Source organism: Mustela lutreola, chromosome 1 (assembly GCF_030435805.1).
Source record: "Mustela lutreola isolate mMusLut2 chromosome 1, mMusLut2.pri, whole genome shotgun sequence".
In the NCBI taxonomy this organism is placed as follows: domain Eukaryota; kingdom Metazoa; phylum Chordata; class Mammalia; order Carnivora; family Mustelidae; genus Mustela; species Mustela lutreola.
In genome coordinates this window covers 50735112-50742193 of record NC_081290.1, presented here as the reverse complement: position 1 = coordinate 50742193, position 7082 = coordinate 50735112, and the positions used below count along the sequence as shown (strand labels likewise).

At 33.8% G+C, this 7082-nt stretch overlaps 1 pseudogene; it reads left to right on the top strand.

Annotated features, from left to right (window-relative positions):
- The first annotated feature begins 2329 nt into the window (after window positions 1–2329).
- LOC131822773 (U2 spliceosomal RNA) lies at window positions 2330–2413 on the top strand (annotated as a pseudogene).
- The last annotated feature ends 4669 nt before the right edge of the window (window positions 2414–7082 follow it).

Here is a 7082-nt window from a genome sequence, read left to right as displayed (position 1 = left end):
CAAGCAGATTACTCATCCCGGCCCCGGGTAAGGGCGGTGCAATTCTGCCTGGGGCAAAGACACTTGAGAATCACTACAACAGGCCCCTCCCCCAGAAGATCAAGAAATCCAGCCGAGATCAAGTTCACCTACCAAAGAGTGCGGTTTCAATACCAAGGAGAGCAGCAGAATTCTAGAGGAGGAGAAAGCAAAGCACGGAACTCATGGCTTTTTCCCTGTGATTTTTTTTAGTCTTGCGGTTAATTTAATTTTTTTCTTTTTCATTTTTTGTTTTTTTTTCTCGCCTTCAGGTAAAATTTTTTTTTTAATTGTTACCTTTTTATTTTTTAACGATTTTTTACTAGTTTATCTAATACATATATTTTTTCTTTTTTATATTTTTCTCTGGTGTTCTCTTTTTTTTAAAATTCTTTTCTTTTTTCTTTTTTTTTTCTTCCTTTTTGAACCTCTTTTTATACACTTTCTCCCCCCTCACGATTTGGGATCTCTACTAATTTGGATAAAGTATATTTTCCTGGGGTTGTTGCCACCCTTTTAGTATTTTACTTGCCCCTTCATATACTCTTCTCTGGACAAAATGACAAGACGGAAAAATTCAACACAAAAAAAAGAACAAGAGGCAATACCGAAGGCTAGGGACCTAATCAATACAGACATTGGTAATATGTCAGATCTAGAGTTCAGAATGACAATTCTCAAGGTTCTAGCCGGGCTCGAAAAAGCCATGGAAGATATTAGAGAAACCCTCTCGAGAGATATAAAAGCCCTTTCTGGAGAAATAAAAGAACTAAAATCTAACCAAGTTGAAATCAAAAAAGCTATTAATGAGGTGCAATCAAAAATGGAGGCTCTCACTGCTAGGATAAATGAGGCAGAAGAAAGAATTAGTGATATAGAAGACCAAATGACAGAGAATAAAGAAGCTGAGCAAAAGAGGGACAAACAGCTACTGGACCACGAGGGGAGATTTCGAGAGATAAGTGACACCATAAGACGAAACAACATTAGAATAATTGGGATCCCAGAAGAAGAAGAAAGAGAGAGGGGAGCAGAAGGTATACTAGAGAGAATTATTGGGGAGATTTCCCCAATATGGCAAAGGGAACGGGCATCAAAATCAGGAGGTTCAGAGAACGCCCCTCAAAATCAATAAGAATAGGCCCACACCCCGTCACCTAATAGTAAAATTTACAAGTCTCAGTGACAAAGAGAAAATCCTGAAAGCAGCCCGGGAATAGTTCTCAATTCTTCTAACTCATGAATATAGTATCTTTCTCAAATTACTTGGGTCTTCTTATTTTTCCTCACCTGTGGAAACTATTGCATAAGTCTGGCAGATGATAGTTTACTAAATTTATGCCTAAGTTGCATGTTTTGGGATCCTATTCAAACAAGTACTTTTAAAATTTATATACCAACTATTCATTGCTAGTATCTGAAAATACAACTGGTTTTTCTGTCTTGATCTTTTATCCTCCCAATTTGCTTAAGTCCCTTGTTAAATGTATCCCCAGTCTTATATGAGTTTAGATGCCTTTGCAAATGATTTTTGCATCTCAATTCCTAATAATTCTATATTGATATAAAGATACAGTTGGATTTTATAAATAAACTTGTACCTGGGAATTTGCTAAACTTACTTATTAGTTCTAGAAGTTTTTGGTAGATTCCTTAGGACTTTGTACCTATAATCTAACCTACCTACTTTAAAACCATGACATGAAGATTATAGTTCTTTTCTGATTTATATACATTTCACTTATTTTTCTTGCCTTATTTCATAGATTAATTCTCACAGTACAATGCTGAATCAAAATATTGAGTTGATATTCTTATCATATTCCAAATCTTAAGATTTTGTGAATGTGTGTCCTTACACCATTAACAACATCAGTAGATTTTGTTGTAGATGCCTTTATCAGGCTAAGGAACTTCACTTCTATTCCAGATTTGCGGAGGTATTTTTCTTATAAGATGGTGTGAATTTTGTCCATTTTTTCTATATCTAATAATGTACCATTCTTCTCCTTTATTTTATTAATATGATTAATTAAATTGATTTTTAAACATTGATATTAAATCAACCATACATTCTTGGCTCACATTCTATTATACTTTCATATATTGCTAGATTTCATTTGCTAATATCTTACTGAGATTTTCTGATCTTTGCTCATGATGGATATTGGCATGTAAGTTTTCTTTCTTTTAATCACTTTGTGTAGTTTTGGTATCATGGTAATGCTGATTTTATAAAAATAAGTTAGGAAGTATTCCCCCATCCTCTTTCTTAAAAGGTTTTCTGTAAGATTAGAATTATTTATTTCCTATCGCTTCTCGGCCTTTTGGCTAAGATCAAGTGTAGAATTATTTATTTCCTAAACATTTTATGGCATTGTGTGAAGCAATCTATCTCTAGTTATTATTTTATAGAAAGGTATTTATTAATTTTGGAAAACAAGTTTAGTTTTTTTGATTGAGGTGGGGCTCCTATATTCTGTTTCTTATTAAATCAGTTTTGGTAGCATGTATTCAAGGAATTTATCCTTTTGCATTGGTTGTTTGATGTGTTGACCTGAGATTATTCATAATGTTTCTTTATTTTGTTTTTATGTCTATATTCTTATATGCTGTCTTGTGTTATCTCTCTCTCTCTGTCTTTTTTTTTTTTTTTTTTTTTTTAATTTAGCCAGAGGTCTTCCTATCTAACCAGAGTTTTATCAATCTTATCAGGTCTTTTTTTCCCCCAAAGAACTAAACTTGGTTTCATTGGATTTTTAATTTTTTTAATTATTTTTTACTTATTTTATATATGTGCTTTCTTCTCCTTAGTTTTTATTTAATTTGTTCTTTTTCTAGGCTATTAGAGTGCACACTTAAATCACTGATTTTTAAGTTTTCTACTTTCCTAGTAGCTACACATGTCATTGTGAATACTATGTTAACTATATCCCACAAATTTCTATATACTTTTTTTCTTTTCTATTCCATTCTAATTTCTTTGTGATTTACTCTTTGACCCATGGGTTGAACTTCCATATACTTGAGGATTTTCTGGATCTCTTCTATTATTGGCCTTTAACTGAATTTTGTTGTAGTCAGAGAAGATATTATGTATGAACTATTTTTACTCACACTTCTGACACCAAATGTTTGGGGTTTTTTCCCCACACCAACCAATTCTCTAACTCTCCTGACACCATCTATAATTCAATTCAATTCTGACACTGATTGCTCAGAATTAGCACAGAACCCACAAGTAAAGGGCTCAGTCCAACAAGACTGCACCACTTCACTTACCTATCCTGAGTCTTATGCATCCTATATTTATAATTGATCAGCTGTAAATCAGAGCTTCCCGTGACCCCTCCTTGGTTTAGTAATTTCCTATTATGACTCAGAGAATTCAGAGAAATACTCTATTTATTATTAACTTATTAAAGGATACAACTTAAGAACAGCTGAATGGAAGAGATGAATAGAGCAAGGTATGGGGGAAAGAACATGAAGCTTCCATGTCCTCTCCAGCTGCACCCAACTCCCAGCTTCTTAATGTGCTCTCCAACTAGAAGCTTTCCAAACTCCAACTAGAAGCTTTCCAAACTCCACATTTTTTTGTGGAGGTTTTATTTTGCAGACATAATTAATGTGATCATTGGCTATTTATGATTAACTCAACTCCTGGCCCCTCTGCTCCCTGCAAAGGTTAAAGTGTGGAGCTAAACATTTTAACCCTCTAATCATGTCTTGGTCCTTTTGTCCATTTTATTTTATTTTATTTTATTTTATTTTATTTTATTTTATTTAAGTAGGCTCTACACCCAATGTGGGACTTGAACTCACCATCCTGAGATTAAAAGTTACATGCTCTAGCAAATGAGCCAGCCAGGTGCCCCCTCATGTGGTCCTTTGGGTGACCAGCCCCCATCCGGCAGCTAACTAGGAGTACTCAGCCACCAATCATACCATAACATACAAAAGACACCCATCACCCTCAAAATTCCAAGGGTTTTAGAAGTTATGTACCAGGAACCAGGAACAAAAGCTAAATATATATTTCTAATTTATTACAATATATGATTTCAATTCATTGAAATGTACTGACAGCACAGGCAACAAAAGCAAAAACAAACCAGTAGGACTACATCCAACTAAAAAGCTTCTGCACAGCATAAGAAATGATTAATAAATGAAAAGCAACCTATGAAATGGAAGAAAATATTTGCAAATCTTTTATCTGAACTCATACAACTCAATAGCAAAAAAAATATTAATAATCTGATTAAAAATGAGCAAAGGACCTACAGAGACATTTTTCCAAAGAAGATATATAAATGGCCAACAGGCATATGAAAAGATGCTCAACATCACTAATCATCAGGGAAATGCAAATTAAAACCACAATGAGATATCACCTCACACTTATTAAAACGATTGTGATGAAAAAGTTAAGAGATAACAAGTGCTGGCAAGGACATGGAGAAAAGGGAACCCGTGTGCATTGTTTTGGGGAATGTAATTAATACACCACTATGGAAAACAGTGTAGAGCTTCCTAAAAATATATCAATAAAACTACCCTATGGAATACAAGCGGGTACAACCACTCTGGAAAACAACATGGAGGTTCCTCAAAAAGTTGAAAATAGAGCTACCCTACAACCCAGCAATCACACTACTGGGTATTTACCCTAAAGATACAAATGTACTGATCCAAAGGGGCACATGTACCTGAATGTTTATAGCAGCAATGTGCACAATAGCCAAACTATTGAAAGAACCTAGATGTCCATCAACAGATGAATGGATAAAGAAGATGCGGTATGTGTATATATATATATATATATATATATATATATATATATATACATATATATACACACACACACACAATGGAATATTATGCAGCCATCAAAAGAAATGAAATCTTGCCTTCTGCAACAAAGTGGTTGGAACTACAGGGTATTACACTGAGCAAAATAAGTCAATCAGAGAAAGACAATTATCATATGATCTCCCTGATATGAAGAATTTGAGAGGCAATGTGGGGGGTTTGGGGGCTAGGGAAGGAAAAAAATAAAGCAAGATGGGATGGGGGGGGAGACAAACCATAAGAAACTCTTAATCTCCCAAAACAAACTGAGGGTGGCTGAGGGGGGAGGAGAGGAAGGAGACGGTGGTTGGATTATAGATATTGGGGAGGGTATGTGCTATGGTGAGTGCTGTGAAGTGTGTAAACCTGGCGATTCACAGACCTGTACCTCTGGGACTAATAATACATTTTATGTTAATAAAAAATTAAAAATTTAAAGGTAAAAAACAAGAAACTACCCTATGATCCAGCAGTGCCACATCTGGATATATAGACTATTGAAATGCAATCGCTTTTTCTATGTGATTTCACTTATATGTGGAATCTAAAAAATGCTGAACTCTAGAAACAGGGTAGACTGGTGATTGACAGGCACCATGGGTGGGGACAGGGATAAGAGTGAAGGTTGTCACCAAATGGTACAAACTTCCAGTTATAGGAAGAATAGATTCTGGGATCAAATATACAGTGTGCCGATTTTAACAATATTGTGTTGTATACTTGAAAGTTGCTAAGAGAACAAAAGTTAAATTTCTCACCATACACACACAAAAAAGGTAATGAATTGTATATGGTGATAGATGGGGTAACAAACCTCACTGTGGTGATTGTTTCACCACGATTCCATATATCAAATCCTCACATTGTACACTTTAAACTTACACAATGTTACATGTCAATTATACCCTCATGAAGCTGAAGGGAAAATGTGTTGATACATATTTTATGTGCTAGTTTGTGATACTTTTTAGTGACTGTTTTGTGTGCATTTAAAGCAATTTGTCTTTGTGATTTTTTTGGATGAAGTCTACCACAAATGTCCATCAGGTGAATGTGGGTAATAGTGGTTAAGAATTTTAAGTTTTCTGTATCCTTACCAATTTTGTCTCCTTGCTGTCTCAGCTGGTGGGAGAAGATGGTCGAAACCTCCAGCTATAATCGTGGATTTTTCTGTTTTTCTTTTCACTGCTGACAGTTTTTGCTACAAGTACTTTAAAACTCTGTTACTGTTATATACTCATTGATGATTTTTATGTCTTTTTGATGGAAGAATCCCTTTATTATCATGATAAACTGTCACTCTTTATCCCTGGTAGTATTCATTATTCTGAAGCCTGTTTTATGTGCTATTAACATAGCTATTCTTGCTTTTTCATCTCATTGTCTACATTCCAATACTTTTTTCATCCTTTTCCTCTAAATGTATCTATATCCTTATATATAAGTTGAGTTTCTTATTGCCATCATGTAATTAGGTAATGCTTTTTCACTTAGTCTGACAATCTCTTTCTTTTAACTATATAATTATATTTAGTGTAGGTGTCGACATAATTTGACTTATATTTACTTCTTTGCTATTTTTTCTATTATTCATACGTTCTTTTCTCATTTTATCCTTTTATCTTGACTTCATTTGGAATTGAGTGTATTTTAGTGTTCTATTTATCTTCACTATTGGCTTATTAGTGATATCTCTTTGATTTTTTAGTGGTACTGTGGGGTTTAAAATAAGCATCTTTATTACAACACATCTTCAAATAGTATTATGTTATTTCATGTATAACAAAAGACTCAATGATATACTTTCTATTTTTCACTTCCATGTTTTGTGCTATTATTGTCACATAAATCACATACTAATTCTGTAAGTATTGTATATTCCATAGTACATTACTATTGCTCTGCTTTAAAAAGTTATATTTTCAAGAACTTTAAATTGAGAAATAAGTATTTATTTGCCCACATATTTACCACTCTCAGTGGTTTTTTTTTTCCTTTGTGTCAACTCAGATTTCCAACAGATACCATCTATGTTCCACCAAATAATTTCATTTAATATTTCTTGCAGTATAGATCTATCTATAATGAATATTTCAACTTTTTAAATTTTCCTTTCACTTTGGAAGGGTATCTTCACTGGGTATATCTTCCTAGGTTTAAAATCTCTGTCTACACTTGAAAAATACTAATCCATTGGCTTCTGCCTGGAA